This window comes from Schistocerca serialis, chromosome 8 (assembly GCF_023864345.2).
Source record: "Schistocerca serialis cubense isolate TAMUIC-IGC-003099 chromosome 8, iqSchSeri2.2, whole genome shotgun sequence".
Classification (NCBI taxonomy): domain Eukaryota; kingdom Metazoa; phylum Arthropoda; class Insecta; order Orthoptera; family Acrididae; genus Schistocerca; species Schistocerca serialis.
The window spans coordinates 583065848-583087090 of record NC_064645.1 but is presented as its reverse complement, the minus strand read 5'-3'; the positions used below and the strand labels follow the sequence as shown (position 1 = coordinate 583087090).

Here is a 21243-nt window from a genome sequence, read left to right as displayed (position 1 = left end):
GATCATATACATCTGCTGTTGTTGTCCTAAGACTGAAGTAATGCAGCTCTCCATGCTATTCGTTCTGTCTAAGCCTCGTTATAACTACTGCAAACTACAACCATTTGAACCTGCTTACTGTATTCAGTCCTTATTGTCTCTCTACAATTCTTAATCCCCTCCCCCCGTCCCTAGACATGCACCATTACCAAATTGACAATTCCTTCATGCCTCAGGATGTATTCTTATCAACCGATAGTGCCGTCCTTTGGTCGAGCTGTGACACAAATTTCTTTTTTCCCGCAATTCGATTCAGCATCGCTTTTGAGTGGTCTAAAGTCAAAACAGACGTACGCACTCAGACACAGACACACACACACACACACACACACACACACACACACACACACACACACACACACACTCGATTCAATACATCATCATCAGTTACTCGATCTAATCTTGAGCATTCTTCTCTAGCACCTTGTTTGAAAAACTTCTACAGTATTCTGGTCTGCGCTGTCTGTCTTCCACTTCTCATTCCTTTCAGGATTGCAGACCAAATACCTTCCGAAAATCATCATCATTTCCTTGGGCCTCTGTCCGACGTCAACGTGGGGTCGGGCATGTTACTATGGATTTGGCATTGTTAGTGGCAGAGGGTGGCCGGATGTCTTTCCTGTCAGCACCCCGCACCCCCCCTGGACGAAATCAGTGTACCCCAACTGTCCAACTGTCTGCATCTCGCGTAAGTCGTGAAATAGTGCGAACGTTTCCTAATGTCTGCAAGTCGTATAACTGAGGCGGGACATGGGGACCAGCCTGGTATTCACCTAGTGGGATATGGAAAACCGCCTAAAAACCACATCAAGGCTGGCCGGCCCTCATCGTTAATCCGCCAGGCGGATTCGATCTGGGGCCGGCGCGATTATCCGAGTCCAGGAAGCAGCGCATTAGCGCCCTCAGCTAACCTGGCGGGTGAATACCTTCCGAAAACACTTCCTAATATTTAAATTTATGTTCCATGTTAAAAAAATTCTCTTTTCCAGAAACGCTTTTCTAGCTATTGTCAGTCTGCATTTTATATCGTCTCCGCCATTGTTATTCTGTTGCTACACTAACATTCCTAAGCATCACCTTGCTTAGTTCGACTACATTCGATCACTCTCTTTTTATTTTTGTTAATGCTATACTGGGTGTAACAGGTATAAGTGCAGAAATTTTTATATGAGGTGCTTTAAAATATACGCAGTATATATCAGTGTGTTGTCTTTTTCACTGCGTTGAAGACTTTCCACAAACACATCACATAATTTACTACCTGATATTTTCTGCACAGTCGTAAATGCACCACTAAATGGACCACGCCTGTCGGTATGCATGGCCATTTCGCTTCCACGCGTCACTCTTCCACACCTGGCGTGCAGCCCAGGGGAAATTAAGCATTAATGGCTTGCACTTGACACATGACTAGGAGGTACTAACCAACCTAAGAACATACTGCTCCTAGTACCTATAATTATCAGTCACCAAATGACGTAAATACTGATATAATGCTGTTTAGTACACTGTCCTCAGTCAACAGTAGAAGTACCTGCACTTATTCCCGTTACACCCTGTATAGTTCATTTCAGGCATCTGTTCTGCATCTTGCCATTTTTGAATTCTTGACATCCTTTTTGCACATGCCGTTCAGCAGGTTTAGTAAATAATAAAATTAAATCAGTACATTTTTGTTTGTTTGTGTATGTTCACATTATTTTCTCTCCCGGCAGACACACACACACACCTATATACGTGTGTGTGTCTGCTGGGAGGGAAAATAATGTGGAAATACATAAATAAAAGATGCAACTGATAGAATTTACTACAGCTGCTGAAAGGCATATACAAAAAAGGATGTCGGAATTCAACAATGGCAATATGCAGACCAGACTATTACGTGAGACCACATAAAGAATGTCTACAGCTGTTTCAAAATGAGTGAAAGCAGAAGCACCCTATATTGAAGAGTACCGTGTAAGTGGAATGAGAAACACAACCGGCTGTTGCCCCTCGAGTGGTGAAAACAAGTGGAGGCATGCCAGAGACGAGAGAATGAGTCAGTACTGCAAGACTTCGGGGACGTGAGTGAATTTATGAGCAACGTGGAATGTCCAATATAAAAGAGGCGCGCTGCCGGGGTTGCGGGCAGCTCCGGGGACAGCGCGCCTCCCCCGGGGGCTGTAGCGGCAATATCGGGCCGGCCTTGGGGCTGCTACGCCAATAACGAGGGGGCCGTCTCGCAAACGCCCCCGCGCCCGCCCCCGCCACAGCCGCTGACGGCGCAGCGTGCCCTCCACCCCGCCGCCTAAAATCGGGCCTGTTCGGAGGCGGCTTGCCAGGACCAACGTCTCTTGTAGCAGGCTGGAATTCCCCACCGAGGGCATGATGCGATACAGCGCAGCATACCATATGGATACGGTCCGTGTACTAGCAAACAGCGCCGCGCGGGCTAGCCACACGGTCTATGGCGCCTTGTCAGGGTTCACGCGGCTTCCCCCGTCGGAGGTTCGAGTCCTGTCTCGGGCATGGGTGTGTCTGTTGTCCTTAGCGTAAGTTAGTTTAAGTTAGATTAAGTAGTATTTAAGCCTAGGGACCGATGACCTAAGCAGTTTGGCCCAATAGGAGCTTACCACCTCCACCACCACCATCACCAGTAGCAAATAACCAGCCTTAGTGGTAGTCATACCACAGTTTCTGTCCTACACACGCTCAGCGTCTCACGTTTGTCTCGGAAAGACTCCAAGTGTTGCTATTACGTTGTCGTCTATCCTAACCTACATGGATGCGGCAGTGTGCGTACCTAATATGTTCCAAAATGCCGCGCATAAAAACAGGATTTTCCGGTGCATATACATTCGCTTCTGTTGGTGATAAAAAGGTAGGGTGAAGTGTTTTGATACCTCTTGGCCTAGGGACAGTTTGTAACTGCAACAGAAGGATCGACTTACTGTCACTGTCCTACAGCACAAGGTCAACGTATGAATTTTGGACACTTCCTCCTGCTTAGGCAAATGCAGCAAATGGGGTGGTTCTTTTTGCATTTGATGTGTACGGTTGGCTTAATGGGACTTATGAAGCCCTCATTAACTCATGGGCAGTTTTTGGAAAACCCCACAAAAGGATTTTTTACTGTATTTTCGCCGTCACCAAATGACCAAACCCCGACCGAGGATTCCAAGACGGTTGTGCCCAGAAAATGGCTGAAAAGTTTTACGATATTATCCTTAGATCCCGACCTCGAACAACCTTGAAAATTTTCTTGATATCTTTATCCGTTTTCAAGATATAGATGTAAGTTACCCTACCTCCACATGTAAAATGCTGTACGAAGCGAAATCTAAATAACAAGTAACTCTAGCAAATTACTCAAATTTTAACGATATATTCTCTAGGCAGTTATCTAGAGGCGCCATCTCCCCTTTTCAAAAGTCCGTATCCGTTATAGAGACTGACCCCAAAAACTTGTTTCTTGGGTACCAAAACCCAGCCGTCGATTCCGCGACAGCTATGCATGGCAAATGGCTGTAATTTTTTAGACGTATTCCTAAGAAACAACGGTCGAACAACCATGAAAATTTTCTCCATACCTCTTCCCTTTTGCAAGATACATAAGTTCATCGTTACCCTACTTGTACACGTAAAATACGTAAGTAAAATCCGATGTGAGGCGAAAACATAGTTCATAAAATTACGTAGCACGGAGAAGAGAGAAATATGCTGTAAAGTGTCTCCGTTATCATCTGCCAACCCCATATTGTAGTACTGAAGCGCACGCAGAATCTTTTTGCACCTAAAATCGTCTAAGGCATGAAATTGGGTTTGCATTATTTTAATTTTACATATGGAAACGATCTAAATATTACTGACCAATATATTTCTTTTATAAGACTTACATGCTCTGCTGCAGCGCAGAAAAGAAGGGAACCAGCGGAAAAATGCCCAATCGGAGCACAAAAAATGCGAATATGTTCCTGTTTACATAAGACACTGAGTGAAAAATAGGGTACCAGCTGCCTCAATCTACCGTCCGAACCCTCTTAAATTTTTTCCCAAAAACTTTGGCGTTCCAATATATTCGCGAACGAGATAATGATAGTGCGGGGGAAAGAGAAGGACACAGTGGCAGTGGAACACAGGTGACAGTTATAGAACAGTAGAACAGTACTAGGAGGAGGGTGAAGGAGGGCGTGCCAGGTGGGCGAGAAGAGAGGGAGAGGAGAATAAAGAGAAAGTCGAAGTGGATGAGAGCCAGTGGTAATCACAGACAGAATATATGACAATGACAACGAGGAAGAGAGAGATAGTGACGTTGAGAAGAAACGGCGACAGTAGGAAGCAAGAACGAACGAGATACTGGAATTAAGAGAGAGCAAGAGGGAGACAGTAACAGTGAGAGACTGTAGCAGCAGGACAGAGCGAAAGGGACTGTGGTTGTGACACAGGAGAGTGACAGAGGGACACAAACAAATAGTGACAATGAGGTGAGTTGAGAAGCTACATCGTCGTATTCTTTGGCCCCACGGTTACTCTGCAAGGGCACATTAATGCGAAGGATGGTGTGACCATTTTGGCTGATCAGGAGCATCCCACGGTACAATGTTCGTTCCCCAATGGCGATGCAGCGTTCCGAAACGACAACGCCCCTGTCCTCACAGCTCGCATCGTCCAGGAATGGTTTTCTGAGCACTAGGATGTACTGTCGCATCTCCTGGGACCACAGCCACCTATTATTGAGCCTCTGAGGTCTACTTTGGAGAGAAGGGTACGTGATCGCTATCCACTTCCCATCATCATTACCTGAACTTTCCAATATTTTGCAGGAATAACAGTATAAGATGACCATGAAAAGCATACAGGATTTCTATTTATTCGTTCAGGGACTACTGGAAATTGCTTTTAATGCCAACGGGCTTTGTACAGCGTATTAGGCATGGTTATGTGTTGTGTTTACGGTGTCTCGTCTTTTCTTTTATCCTCCTGCTGAATTAGTGGATTTCCCCATTTTCGACCCGTATCGTTTGAGCAAGCAGTGAAGGAAACACAAGAAAAATTCGGAGTATGAATTAAAATCCATGGAGAAGAAATAAAAACTCTGAGGTTCGCCGATGACATTGTAATTCTGTCGGAGACAGCAAAGGACGTGGAAGAGCAGCTGAACCGAATAGACAGTATATATGAAGACAGTAACTGTTCCCGAAAGAACAGAATACTGTTGGTGACAGTTCAGCTTTTCCCTGGAATAAATGATGACTAACTGAAACCCTCAGCTGCCGACAGGTGTTGTTGATATACCTCGATGTGGACAGCTGAAAATGTGTGCCTCGACCGGGACTCGAACCCGGGATCTCCTGCTTACATGGCAGACGCTCTATCCATCTGAGCCACCGAGGACACAGATGAATAGCGCGACTGCAGGGACTTATCCCTTGCACGCTTCCCGCGAGACTCACATTCCCAACTGTCCACAATTCTACATATGTAATGTACCTTATCGACTGTGTCCTCGGTGGCTCACATGGATAGAGCGTCTGCCATGTAAGCAGGAGATCCCGGGTTCGAGTCCCGGTCAGGGCACACATTTTCAGCTGTCCACATCGAGGTATATCAACAACACCTGTCGGCAGCTGAGTATTTCAGTTAGTCATCATTTATTCCAGGGAAAAGCTGCACGGTCATCAACAGTATTCTGTTCTTTCGGAAACAGTTACTGTCTTCATATATATAGTTAAAGGCTACCCAGCCATTGACCTTTGTCTGTGCGAATGCGCACAGGTTGCCCAAGCTCTTACGGGAATCGCCAAAGCGTGCGCGAGTAATGAGTGAATGGGCAAATGTCTATAAGGTACTTTACATATGTAGAATTGTGGACAGTTGGGAATGTGAGTCTCACGGGAACCGTGCATGGGATAAGTCCCTGCAGTCGCGCTATTCATCTGTGTCCTCGTTGGCTTAGATGGATAGAGCGTCTGCCATGAAAGCAGGAGACCCCGGGTTCGAGTCCCGGTCGGGGCACACATTTTCAGCTGTGCGCATCGAGGTATATCAACAACACCTGTCGGCAGCTGAGGGTTTCAGTCAGTCATCATTTAAGGAATAGACAGTGTTTCGAAAGGAGGATATAAGATGATCATCAACAAAGGCAAAACGAGAATAATGGAATGTAGTCGAATTAAATAGGGTGATGCTGCGGGTATTAAATTAGGAAATGAGACGCTTAAAGTAGTAAATGAGTTTTGCTATTTGGGAAGCAAAATAACTGATGCTAGTCGAAGTAGAGAGGATATAAAATGTAGGCTGGCAATGGCAAGGAAAGCGTTTCTGAAGAAGTGAAATTTGTTAACATCGAGTATAGATTTAAGTGTCAGGAAGTCGTTTCTGAAAGTATTTGTATGGAGTGAAGCCACGTATGGACGAAGAGAATAGAAGCTTTCGGAATGTGGTGCTACAGAAGAATGCTGAAGATTAGATGGGTAGATCACATAACTGGTTGGTTCAAATGGCTCTGAGCACTATGGGACTCAACTGCTGAGGTCATTAGTCCCCTAGAACTTAGAACTAGTTAAACCTAACTAACCTAAGGACATCACAAACATCCATGCCCGAGGCAGGATTCGAACCTGCGACCGTAGCGGTCTGGCGGTTCCAGACTGCAGCGCCTTTAACCGCACGGCCACTTCGGCCGGCAGATCACATAACTAATGAGGAGGTATTGAATAGAATTGGAGAGAAGAGGAGTTTGTGGCACAACTTGACTACAAGAAGGGATCGGTTGGTAGGGCATATTCTGAGACATCAAGGGATCACCTATTGAGTATTGGAGGGAAGCGTGGAGGGTAAAAATCGTAGAGGGAGACCAAGAGATGAATACACTAAACAGATTCAGAAGGATGTGCGTTGCAGTAGGTACTCGGAGATGAAGTAGCTTGCACAGGATAGAGTAGCACGAAGAACTGCATCATCACTGGACTTAAGACCACAACAACAACAACATCGTTACTGGAATGATTCCCCATACGTCTTCGTTCTGCTTATACGCTTTCCTTACGCGTCACGTAACCGAAGCAGTCATTCTCGCAGTGGGCGATGTATGTTTTGGCTAATCAGTTTATACTGCTTCCGACCTTTTCACAATCGCCCATTTCTGTGCGCCGTTTCCCTGTTTTGGACATCACCTCGAACTAACTTGGGTAAAAGTGATTCAGTTTTAGGCTTTCTCAGAGTTGCGACAGTTACAGCAGGTGAGGAATTAGTCCCGCTGGCAGCCAACAGGCGTGCACACGAAGGGCAGGAGACGGGCTGGGCGACTCAGTGGAAAGGCCAGTGAGAGAGACGCGGTGCGCGGCTGGATGTGGGACAGGCGGCGCGGCTGCCCGTGTCGCAAGGCGGCGGTGCCGGGCCGGGCCGGGCCGGGCCTGCGGCTATTCCCGGGGACCTTGACACCGGGCCCCAGCTGACGCCACACGCCGTCTCGGCTGGCACACGCCTCGCCCGCTGCAGCGCCGCGTCGCGACTGCGAGCACCGTGATGGGCCGCGACCAATCCGAGTTCTGCACCAGTTCACGAACGGCCGCCCTTCAGTAATGTCCTAACAGAAAAAAATCTATACGCTTAAAAAACAGAGAGAAATGTCGCACGTTGTGTCGTAAAACTACCGCAGGCTACTACAGATTGTCGTAAGTAAGCGTAGGCTACGACAGTTTTCCTAGTAGCTTTAGTCAGTTAAGATCGTAACCGCGTTACCTCCCTGTTAGGTGTGTTGCATATCTATCGGGCGCTACCTCGTTTCAACCACTTTTGTTTACATATGCGATCAGTTCCTTACTAGATTCCCCAAGGAACCGAAAGTGGTCCATCGTCTACAAACTTAGCGTGGACGTATAAAGGGCCGCTTAACCAATGGAACATGTTACTTAAAAATAAGCAGTATTTAGAGAAAAATTCAAGTTCTCATTGTTTAATTCAGGTTTTATTCAAAAATTGTTGTTCAAAATGGCTCTGAGCACTATGTGACATAACTTCTGAGGTCATCAGTCGCCTAGAACTTAGAACTAATTAAACCTAACTAATCTAAGGACATCACACACATCCATGTCCGAGGCAGGATTCGAACCTGCGACCGTAGCGGTCGCTCGGTACCAGACTGTAGCGCCTAGAACCGCACGGCCACTCCGGCCGGCGAAAATTGTTGATTTGTGACGTGAATCAGACGGATGTCGTAGTAAACATAAAAAATAAAGCATTATCATACAGCGATAGAAAACGGTAAAAAAAGTGTAATTAAAAATATGCAAAACAAAAACATATCAAACGTAGCTTTAATACTTCGACAGCCGCCCGATGTGGCCGAGCGGTTCTAGGCGCTTCAGTCTGGAACCGCGCGACCGCTACGGTCGCCGGTTCGAATCCTGCCTCGGGCATGGATGTGTGTGACGTCCTTAGGTTAGTTAGATTTAAGTAGTTCTAAGTTCTAGGGGACTGATGACCTCAGATGTTAAGTCCCATAGTGCTCAGTGCCACTTGAACCAATACTTCGACGACGTTATACCCTGGGGAGCCAAAGAAACAAGTTTTTTTTTATGTCTTCAGTCCTGAGACTGGATTGATGCAGCTCTCCATGCTACTCTATCCTGTGCAGGCTTCTTCATCTCCCAGTACCTACTGCAACCTAGATCCTTCTGAATTTCCCTTTTAAAATTTTCTAACCCACCTGCCCGATTAAGAGATCTGACATTCCACGCTCCGTTCAGAATAACGTCAGTTTTCTTTCTCCTGATGACAACGTCCTCCTGAGTAGTCCCCGCCCGGAGTTCCGAGTGGGGGACTATTTTACCTCCGGAATATTTTATCCAAGAGGACGCCATCGTCATTTAACCTTACAGTAAAGCTGCATGCCCTCGGGAAAAATTACGCCTATAGTTTTCCCCTGCTTTCAGGCGTTCGCAGTACCAGCACAGAGGGGCCGTTTTGGTTACTGTTACAAGGCCAGATCGGTCAATCATCTAGACTGTTGCCCCTGCAACTACTGAAAGGCTGCTGCCCCTCTTCAGGAACCACACGTTTGTCTGGCCTCTCAACAGATACCCCTCCGTTGTGGTTGCACCTACAGACGTTATACCCTGGATAGCCAAAGAAACTAGTACATCTGCTTGATATCGTGTAGGGCCTCCGCGAGCACGTAGAAGTGCCGAAACACGACGTGGTATGGACTCGACGTCTGAACTAGTGCTGGAGGGAATTGACACTATGAAATCATGCAGGGTTGTCCACAAATCCATTAGACTACGAGGGGGCGGCCAGCGGATGTGTTTAAACTCAGAAGAATGTTCCTGGAGCCACTCTGTAGCAATTCTGAACGTGTGGCGTGTCGCATTGTCCTGCTGAAATTGCACAAGTCCTCGGAATGCACAATGGACGGTGCAGGTGACAAGACAGGATGCTTACGTACGTGTCACCTATTAGAGTTGTATGTACACGTATCAGGGTTTCCATATCACTCCAACTGCACACGCTCCACACCATTACAGAGCCTCCACCAGCTTGAACAGTCCCATGCTGAAGTTCATGGTCCATGGATTCATGAGGTTGTCAACAAACCCGTACACTCCATTCGCTCGATATAACTCGAAACGAGACTCGTCCGACCAGGCAACATGTTTCTAGTCATCAACAGTCCAATGTCGGTGTTGACGAACCCAAGCGAGTCGTAAAGCTTTGTGTCGTGCAGTCATCAAGGGTACACGAGTGGGGGCTTCGGCTCCAAAAGCCCATATCAGAGATGTTTCGTTGAATGGTTCGTACGATGACATTTGTTGATGGCCCACCACAGAAATCTGTAGCAATTTCCGAAAGGGTTGCACTTCTGTCAAGCTGAACGATTGTCTTCAGTCGTCGTTGGTCCCGTTCTTGCTAGATCTTTTTCTGGCCGCAGCGATGTCGGAAATTTGATGTTTCACCAGATTCCTGATATTCACGATAAACTCGTGAAATGGTCGTACAGGAATATCGCCACCTCGGAGATGCTGTGTCCCATCGCTCGTGCACCGACTGTAACACCACCATCAAACTCACCTAAATCTTGATAACCTGCCAGTGTGGCAGCAGTAACCGATCTAACAACTGCGCCAGACACTTGTTGTCTTATATAGGCGTTGCCGATCGCAGCGCCGTATTCTGCCTGTTTACATATCTCTGTTTTTGAATACTCATGCCTATACCAGTTTCTTTGGCGATTCCGTGTACAAACATGTTTCTGTAATTGCTAAACGATTTTCACACTTATCAGCTATAACAGGAAACTTTGGCCTTTGATCATGATGGGCAACGTTCTGCTGAGTACAAAATAACAATAACTATATATTTTTGTGTTTACTGCTTGAAAACTGCACTTGCACCAAAAGTATTTGTTTTTGTTACAAGCGCACGAGTTACGTGTGCAGCTAATTTTTAAAATTTATGAAACGCTATTTATATTTTTTAAGGATATGAAATACACAGTGGACTAAAACTGAACGATGTGCTGTTCTAATTATGTGCGAAACAGACAGGCAAAAAATAAGGAGAAGTCGTCGCAGTTCCTCTCTCACACATTCATTTATGTCTCTTTTCATACCGGTACTACCGGTAACCGTACCGTTTACTACGTCATTTATGTACTGTACCAAAACCACCGAAACGTAGTTTTGGTAGAGCGCAATTCTGTGATAAAGGTACGAGCTGCTATAGTCGCCGGCCGGAGTGGCCGCGCGGTTCTAGGCGCTATAGTCTGGAACCGAGCGACCGTTACGGTCGCAGGTTCGAATCCTGCCTCGGGCATGGATGTATGTGATGTCCTTAGGTTAGTTAGGTTTAATTAGTTCTAAGTTCTAGGCGACTGATGACCTCAGAAGTGATGTCGCATAGTGCTCAGAGCCATTTGAACTTTTTTTTTTTTTTGCTGTAGTCACGCTGTCAGAGGGGTAAGGAGCAGTAGACTTCTTTTAGTGAGGAATGCCATTTTTGTCTGTACTTGTAAGCTCATTATGTCCTCCGTGTTTCGTCCGTCATCCGTAATTTTGCTTCCGAAGTAGCAGAATTTCTGCTCCACCGTCTACTACGTGGTCCCCAATTCTGATGTTAGTCCTAACTCAGTTAGTTCTGCTTCTCAATCCTTTTTCTTGGGCTTACTCTCGGTGCATATTCTGTGGTTAGTAGACTGTTCATTGCACTTAACAGGTCCATTAACTGTTCCTCACTTTCGCAGAGTACAGCAATGTCATCAGCGATCTTGTCTTTGATATCCTTCCACCCAGAATTTGACTCCCACTTTTGAGCATTTCCTTTATTTCTTTCATTGCTTCTTTGAAATACACGTGGGCGCATACAGACAGAGACTGTATCCCTGCCTTAAGCCCATTTTAACGTGAGATCTTCTCTTTTCGTCGTCCATTCCTTGATTCCTTCACTTATTGTGTATTAACGTTTTTTGCCATGGCATATACCTATTTTTCGGAGGATATAGAGAAATTAGACTACCACACGTAGATGAATTCTTTTTCTAGGTCCGTAAATACTATGGAAGTGCTGCACTCATTCAATAAAGCCATTGTGAACAATGTATATTTCCCGTAACAAGAACTGCAACGATATCATGATGCTCCTTAGGTTTATTCAGTTTATTGAATGGCAGCTAACTCTAAATATAGATAAATGTAAATTAATGCAGATGAATAGGAAAAAGAATCCTGTAATGTTTGAATACTCCATTAGTAGTGCAGCGCTTGACACAGTCATGTCGATTAAATATTTGGGCGTACAATTGCAGAGCGATATGAAGTGGGACAAGCATGTAATGGTAGTTGTGGGGAAGGCGGATAGTCGTCTTCGGTTCATTGGTAGAATTCTGGGAAGATGTGGTTCATCTGTAAAGGAGACCGCTTATAAAACACTAATACGACCTATTCTTGAGTACTGCTCGAGCGTTTGGGATCCCTATCAGATCGGATTGAGGGAGGACATAGAAGCAATTCAGAGGCGGGTTGCTAGATTTGTTACTGGTAGGTTTGATCATCACGCGAGTGTTAGGGAAATGCTTCAGGAAGTCGGGTGGGAGTCTCTAGAGGAAAGGAGGCGTTCTTTCCGTGAATCGCTACTGAAGAAATTTAGAGAACCAGCATTTGAGGCTGACTGCAGTACAATTTTACTCCCGCCATCTTATATTTCGGGGAAAGACCACAAAGATAAGATAAGAGAGATTAGGGCTCGTACAGAGGCATATAGGCAGTCATTTTTCGCTCGTTCTGTTTCGGAGTGGAACAGGGAGAGGAGATGCTAGTTGTGGTACGAGGTACCGCCACGCACCGTATGCTGTATTGCGGGGTATGTATGTAGACGTGGATTGCCTTTCTTTCCCTCGCGGTTCGCGAACTTTCTTCGCCACTCCTCTGTCGCCAGAGCTCGCAGCGGGTCGAGCACGGCTCCGCCGTGTGTTGGATGCAGCGCTGAGTTCTGCGGATGAGTACGGGGGACAGCCAGGCGGCCTGTGGGGGGAGCCAGTCTTACGTCAGCCCCGCGCGACTTGTTTGCCCGCCGTTGCCCAACGCGGACGTTCCCAGCCCGCTGTCAACAGAATTTGGACACCCGCACGCACTTCTAGAGCCAGGCCGACTCGACCGCGGACAGAGCGAGGGACACCGAAAATAAATGTTTGTACGCCGATACTAAACAATAACAATAACCACTTAACTGTTACATGCTGCAACGAAAGTAACAGCTGGAGTAGCCTGAGGAGACATAATGAAAACCTCTAATGTTATCAACGTACAGCGTGTCCCTCTCAAAAAAACGATAAAGGAGACATGGTGATGAACTGGCACCATATGCTAGAGCATCTCAAAGAATTTACACTACTGGCCATTAAAATTGCTACACCAAGAAGAAATGCTGATGATAAACGGGTATTCATTGGACAAATATATTATACTAGAACTGACATGTGATTACATTTTCACGCAATTTGGGTGCATAGATCCTGATAAATACAGTACCCAGAACAACCACCTCTGGCCGTAATAACGGCCTTGATACGCCTGGGAATTGAGTCAAACAGAGCTTGGATGGCCCTGCCCGAGGCAGGATTCGAACCTACGACCGTAGCGGTCGTGCGGTTCCAGACTGTAGCGCCTAGAACCGCTCGGCCACTCCGGCCGGCCTAACGCTGATTCATGATCCTGTTTTTGTAAACTGTGTTCCTTACATTTTACCTAACTGATTTTCCTTATTAAATCTTATTAATTTTCATAAATTATAATTTCGAAGTTTTTATTTTTTTAATAAAAATATTTCAACTTAGTTTTAGTTTTTTATTCTAATTAAGTGCTAATTTTTCATCATGTAGATTCGAATGTCATATTATTTTGCAATATATATATATATATATATATATATATATATATATATATATATATTTGGGGTGGAAAACAAGCAAAAGTATTACACGAGCGGTCATAATAAAAATAAAAGCACTTTTAGAAAAGTGACATAACTAGAAAACCTAATTAATAATTACCTGAAAACACCTCATATTTGACGAGAACAGAACTACATTTCCAAATTACTGTTGCATAGAATGTAATGAACTCTACTGCCAAAAAATACTTACAATCTAAGGGAAGCTTATACAGTTTCAATGTAAGTTTTATAGAATAAATTAAGTAGATTTTTCTCAAGTATTGCTCTTATGAGTGTGTCACTGTTGTTGCCGGCTAGAGATATGCATTTTTTAATGTAATTTTATTTTATTTGGTGCCATTTACAGAGACCTGACACCTAGATGCTAAGGCACGTCACGCTTTTTCAGTCTCACCTTTTACATACACAGAACACGGTGAATTCTTCTAATTTTAATAAGTGTAACGATGTTGTAGCTTTAAACACTTGTAAACTTACTACTAATTATAGAATGGAAATACTTAAGCCGGCCGGAGTGGCCGTGCGGTTCTAGGCGCTGCAGTCTGGAACCGAGCGACGCTACGGTCGCAGGTTCGAATCCTGCCTCGGGCATGGATGTGTGTGATGTCCTTAGGTTAGTTAGGTTTAGTTAGTTCTAGGTTCTAGGCGACTGATGACCTCAGAAGTTAAGTCGCATAGTGCTCAGAGCCGTATGAACTATTTTTTGAAATGCTTAAAACTAACAATTTATGAAACAAAAGGAAAATAGAAAGAGGCTAGGAAAGAATTTAAATTTAATGGATGATTGGTTAGAGTAGAAGGGAGAGGTGAGTCCCGCCACCACAAGAGGACGCGGGTGAATGTCGCAGTATGTTCAGCGAGCCGTTGACTTCCGGACGCCTTTAATTGTGCTGAGTTATTATAAAATCCATTTTTAAACCAAAAACAGAGTTTATATGCGTTGTAGAGAGGGAGTCTGTTAATGACGTTGTAATGTGTGTGTGTTTTTTTTAACTATTATAATTCCGCATATCTAACAAGGGAACCTCCCCATCGCACCCCCCTCAGATTTAGTTATAAGTTGGCACAGTGGATAGGCCTTGAAAAACTGAACACAGATCAATCGAGAAAACAGGAAGAAGTTGTGTGGAACTATGAAAAAAATAAGCAAAATATACAAACTGAGTAGTCCATGCGATCATAGGCAACGTAAGGGTCATGTGAGGCCAGGAGCGCCGTGGTCCCGTGGTTAGCGTGTGCAGCTGCGGAACGAGAGGTACTTGGTTCGAGTCTTCCTTCGAGCGTAAAATTTTATTTTTTATTTTCAGACAATTATCAAAATTCAGGCACTCACACATAATGAAATTCGCTCTCCAAAATTCCAGGACATGTTCAGATTTGCTTGGACATATGCAGGATTTGACGGCCTACACACGGAAAAATTTGAAAACGTTAAAAACATGTTTTGACAGAGCACAGGGAAAATTGTGCGACTGTGAAACTGTTGGATTCATTTGTTGCAGTTTATGTGACAAACTTTTATGTTTTCATCACTTTTTTGGGAGTAATTCTAACATCCACAAGAAAACCTAAATCGGGCAATGTAGAAGAATCTTTTTACCCATTCGCCAAGTGTACAAGTTAGGTGGGTCGACAACATATTCCTGTCATGTGACGCACATGCCCTCACCAGTGTCGTATAGAATATATCAGACGTGTTTTCCTGTGGAGGAATCGGTTGACCTATGACCTTGCGATCAAATGTTTTCGGTTCCCATTGGAGAGGCACGTCGTTTCGTCTACTAATCGCACGGTTTTGCGGTGCGGTCGCAAAACACAGACACTAAACTTATTACAGTGAACAGAGACGTCAATGAACGAATGGACAGGTCATAATTTTGGGAAAATAAAGAAAAGTTTTTCACTTGAGGGGAAACTTGAACCAAGGACCTCTCGTTTCGCAGCTGCACACGCTAACCACGGGACCACGGCGCTCTGACGTTTAGAGCATCCTTGATGTTGCCACCTATCTGCGCATGGACTACTCATTCTGTATATTTTGCTCATTTTTTCATAGTTCCACACAACTTCTTCCTGTTTTCTCGATTGATCTGTGTTCAGTTTTTCAAGGCCTATCCACTGTGCCAACTTATAACTAAATCTGAGGGGGGTGCGATGGGGAGGTTCCCTTGTAAGTACAAGCTTATTGACTCGTTGCGGTATAATCACAGTCGCTATCTAATTTTAATACATACATTTTTGTTTTGTAGGGCACTAAAAAGTTGATTTTCTGGTCCCTTTATGTGTCTAAGCTTACTTTATGATTAGGCTATATTTACACTTTGACTATGTGGATTTTGTGCTATGTGCATATTGACTCTTGCTTTTTTTATTGTCCGTATTCGTCTACCCTGTGGAGTTAAACTTGGTGAGATATGTACGGATACTGTTTTGATCTAGAGATGCGGAGACCGCTCGAAGACACTGTACAATTCCGGTCGATCTGATGACAGGAAATACAAGCGAACAATACTGCCACCACACGCAAGTACGGTTGGAACATGTGTGGTGGGATGCCTACGGCGCGACAGCTGAGGGGTGCACATAGCTAATACAGCAGGGAAACAGTAATCTCTACAGTAAGCAGGGCAATGCCATGGCCCTGCCCATTTGTTTATTTACGCCGCCGACGCACGTGGCGTCGGCGACACGTGCCCAGCTAGGCTAGACAGCGGGGTGGCGGCATTCCGGCGCAGGCGAGGCGAAGCGCGGCGTCGCCCGCAGGAGGGGCGCGCGCGTGGGCGCCGGCCAATTAGTGGGCGGCGCAATATTTGCGGAGGCCAGGCCGGCGCTGCGTGACGTCAGCAGGGCAGGGCGCGGCCCACGGCTGCCAACCGGCCGGCCGCTAATGTCCCGCGCGGCCCTGCGCCGCGCTGCGTGGAACACGCCCACGCCCACCGGAGTCGGGGCTGCCGCCTCCGCGTGCCCTTTGCCACCGCACGGATCGCCGCTCCTGGCGCCGCGGCGCGGCCGAGGGCGGAAGCTTACTTCACCACTGCACGCGCTCGTAACGACATCCGGTGCTGAATGCTTCCCATTATAAAAATAAGAATAATATACAAAAGAATGGAAAAGAAAGTTGAGGATCTGTTCCATGACTATCAGTTTAGCTTTAGGAAAGTTAAAGGCACGAGAAGCAGCTCTGACATTGTGTTTGATAATAGAAGCAAGATTGAATAAAAATCAAGACACGTTTATGCGATTTGTCGAGAACGTCAAATGGCGCAAGATGTTCGAAATTCTTAGGAAAATAGGGGTACACTATACACAAAAACGGGTAATGTACAATATGTAAAAGAGCCAAGACGCAACGATAAGAGTGGAAGACCAACAAAGAACTGTGCGGATTAAAAAGGATGGCTGACTTGGGTGTGACGAGGGCCTCCCGTCGGGTAGACCGCTCGCTTGGTGCAAGTCTTTCCATTTGACGGCACTTCGGCGACCTGCGCGTCGATGGGGATAAAATGATGATGATTAGCACAACACAACACCCAGTCCCTGAGCGGAGAAAATCTCTGGCCCAGCCGGGAATCGAACCCGAGCCCTTAGGATTGACAGTCCGTCGCGCTGACCACTTTTTTTTTTTTTTTAATCTCATTTTGCTCTATATTGGTCGATGAATTTGTTCGTGGCAGCGTCGATGACAACCGTTCAGGTTCTTTTTTGATCCGTTCACTCGGTTTTTTATTTCAGAGAGTAGCTAACCCTCTGACCGAACACGCTGAGCTACCGTGCCGGTAGCACTCAGCTACCGGGGACGGAGGTAAGAGAGGTATGTAGTCTTTCGTTACTACTGTTCATTCCATATATCGAAGAAGTAGTGATCAAAATAAAAGAAAGTTTCATATGAGGGACTAGATTCGAGGTGAAAGGATATCAGTGATAAGATTCGCTGATGACATTGCTATCCTCAGCAAAAGTGAGGAAAAATTACAGGATCTGCTGAATACAATGAATAGTCTAATGCGTAGAAAATACGAACTGAGAGTAAATCGAAGAAAGACGAAAATAATGAGAAATAGGAAGGGCATTCCTGGCTAAGAGGAATCTACTAGTATCAAACACAAGTCTGAATGTAACGAAGAAATTTCTGACAATTTACATTTGGAGCGCAGAATCACATGGTTGCGAAATATGGACAGTGGGAGAACTGAAAAGGAGAGAATCGAAGCATCTGAGATGTGGTGCTACAGACGAATGTTGAAAGTTAGATGGATTGATAAGATAAGGAATGAAGAGGTTCGGCACAGAATCGGAGAGGAAAGAAACATACGTGAAACACTGACGATAAGAAGGAATAGAATGGTAGGACATCTGTTAAAACATCAGGGACGTTCCATGGGAGTTCAGAGGGTAAAAACTGCAGAGGAAGACAGAGATTGGAATGCAGCCAGCAATTAACTGAACGCCGGCCGTGGTGACCGAGCGGTTCTAGGCGCTTCAGTCCAGAACCACGCGGCTGCTACGGTCGCAGGTTCGAATCCTGCCTCGGGCATGGATTTGTGTGATGTCCTTAGGTTAGTTAGGTTTAAGCAGTTCTAAGACCAGGGGACTGATGACCTCAGATGTTAAGTCCCATAGTGCTTAGAGGCATTTGAACCATTTTGAATTAACTGAGAACGTTGCTGCTCTGAGATGAAACGGTTGGCACAGAAGAGGAATTCGTGGCGGACCGCATCAAACCAGTCACACTCGCCGTTACGGGAAATATTATTACGCCATGCAGTGCTACTCCGAGGAACTGTTAGAATAACTGAGGCACAAGACGCTGCTTCCCTTCCTCACCGTATCACCACCACTGCTTTGTTTTCGATTGGCGACCCAAGTGCGAAGAAACTTTCGTCGAGTTTACAATGAAGCGCCCCCGTCGTTCAAGACTATAAAGAAGTGGTGTGACCAGTTTTTGGCTACTGGGAGTGTTGCGAAAGGGCACGGTTGTGGTAAGCCTGGGATCATATGCGGAACAAGTGCGGCGGTCATTCGAACAGAAGTCAGTGCGACAGGCAGCACGAGAACTTCGTATGAAACGTTCAACAGTGCACAAAGTGCTTCATCAGCGATTACGTTTGTACGCATATAAAGTGCAGGCTGTGCAAGAAATCAAGCCTGATCATCGACCAAAGCGAGAAGAATTTGCATGTGTCATGTTAGATCGCATTTCCGCGGACGAGACATTTTTACCACGCGTGATGTTTACTGACGAGGCAACCTTTCACGTGTCAGGGGCTGTCAATCGTCACAATGTGCGCATCTGGAGGTCCGAAAATCCACATGCACGTAGGGAACACATGCGCGACAGTCCGAAAGTTAATGTGTGGTGTGGTTTGATGATAAATCGCATTGTTGGGCCGTTTTTCTTTCAGGGGCCGACTGTGGATGGAGTCATCTACCTGGACATGTTGGAACAATTTGCCGTGCCACAGATAACAGACCTGCAGCCAAATGTGATGTTTCAACAGGACGGTGCATCACCCCATTGGAGCCTTGATGTCCGAAAATTTTTAAATGACACATTCCCGCGACGATGGATTGCCCGTGGAGGTTCAATTCCTTGGCCGCCACGTTCGCCCGACATAACACCCCTCGATTTTTTCTTGTGGGGTTATGTGAAAGACTGGGTATACGCTACACCAGTAAAGGACCTGCAAGACTTGAAACAGCGCATAAGAATTGTCATCACAGAACAGATGCTCCGCAACACATGGCACGAAATCGATTATAGACTTGATATTCTTCGCGCTACCCGTGTTCAAGTGTACTGAACCGTCCACCTGTGTATGAAAACTTGATGAGCTGCTGTATGATTTCCCTGTTTCCTCTCAGATTTTATGATTTCAAATGTTGGAGTCTCATTGTGGACACCCTGTACTGCTGATGACGGACAGTTACATGAACAGCATTGTGCTATTACGAAAATAAAGGGAACGCAATGATGATGTTGAATCTTTACTGAAACATGTATGGGTGAAACAACAAGAAAACTGCGTCTATTCAAGGCAGAATCCGTTTCAAAACATTTATTTAAATGCAATGTAGACACAAAAAGTGAGTTTTAACCTCGAGTATTTTTGGTTGCTAATGCACGTACGACTTCTCAGTGACGGACAGAAATTGGCTGGTATTTGTAGGGAAAGCTTCAGAGTGCGATATGTGGCATACTACAGCGCAGTCCAAAATTAAAGCAACAAACCGCTATTTCCCCGTCCTCTGTCCAGTTCACGACATTATCGTACAAACTGTCAACCAGATGTCCGTACCACTGAACTCAACAAACTAACGGACGAAATCTCGAAGATCCAACAAATAGAATACTTGCGCAACAGACCCTACCGAAGGCAAGTCGGTCCAAACAGACGTCACGATGCCCAGGGGGACACAGATATGATTAGCACCACGAGTGATGAAGAAGAAACAGATACAGACCAGGGCACCAACACAGATATTGAAGCGTCCAGCGGGGATGATCCATAGTGTCAACCAAGTCAAATTCAAAGAACAGAGTGGAACAACCGACAAGAGGTGCACAAGTCACACACAATCCTAAAAACAGATTGCACCGTATGTATAAATAGTTAACAGCATCTCCATGTCCAATAAGAGCTTAAAGCTAGGTACCTCTTCAAGGGACCTACACCTTCCGTTAAGAGGCAGCGCACAGTCTGTATGGAAGGATCTTAATTGTGGTCCCTCTCTTTTGAGCCCAACCCGACGGATACCTATGGTAGATCGGGGAAAACCACAGCTCAGGCTGTGTTGCTGGCGGGGCCGGAAGGTGCTAACTGCCACACCACGTATCATTGTAAGACTCATTGGCTCAGTGTGAACTGTTTGTACAACCAACCTACACAGCCTATACCTCAACCTCCACCATACTAAGAACTTCTCATCTGAAGCTTAAAGTTGGGCACCTCTTCAAGGGACCTACGCCTTCCGTTAAGAGGCAGCGCACAGTCTGTATGGAAGGATCTTAATTGTGGTCCCTCTCTTTTGAGCCCAACCCGACGGATACCTATGGTAGATCGGGGAAAACCACCGTTCAGGTCGTGTTGTCGGCGGGGCGGGAGGTGCTTGCGCCTGATGTACTCTACTAGGAGCCTTGAAGGCTCAACACAAACCGTTAGCGTCATTACCTTATTACTTTTACCACGAGTACCCTTTCATTAGCAACTTTGAGCCAAGCACAAAATCAGTTACCTATCTATTGTATATCGTAAATAGTTTAGCAGGCTGGACATGGAGGTCTTAGTCTTAGTTTCTAGCTTTAACGTACCCTAATCTCTTCTAGTTAAGGTAGTTTTTAGGATGGTAGATGTTAAAGGCATGGTGAGCAACGGCCAGCGTCTTGAGGGTCATTCCAAGACCCGGGCCGCCGCCCACAACCAGGTGACGGGCAATATTATACCTATAACTTCTCTATTCAGTTCTCTTCCTTCCTTCTTTCTAAATATTTAATTTCGTTTTGTTTATTAATATCTTACTTGATTTTGTATTAGTTATAAGTTTTTCTAATGCTGCACAAAAAAAAAAAGATATCAAATGGATCTAAACAGCCCGCCTCCACGTGGCGGGACACGGGCAACGGTGTGAGTGGGGACGGGAGCCGGTGTGGTGTTACTTTCAGTCACACCGGACCCCGGACCCAGTCACAGCGGCTAAGTGGCAATATACGACCCACCATACGAAATTAGACGGTGGGTCATAAAATATAAGCAGCTAGTGAAAAAAAAAGTGTCC

At 45.6% G+C, this 21243-nt stretch overlaps 1 protein-coding gene and 1 non-coding gene across 4 annotated transcripts in view; both read right to left on the bottom strand.

Moving 5' to 3' along the window:
* Positions 1-21243, bottom strand: part of LOC126416268 (nucleolar protein 4-like) — a 436257-nt gene that overhangs the window by 238691 nt on the left and 176323 nt on the right. The gene's annotated exons all lie outside the window — the stretch shown is intronic.
* On the bottom strand, positions 5342-5415 carry Trnat-ugu (transfer RNA threonine (anticodon UGU)). Its single transcript has one exon. It is a non-coding gene; the product is annotated as a tRNA-Thr (tRNA).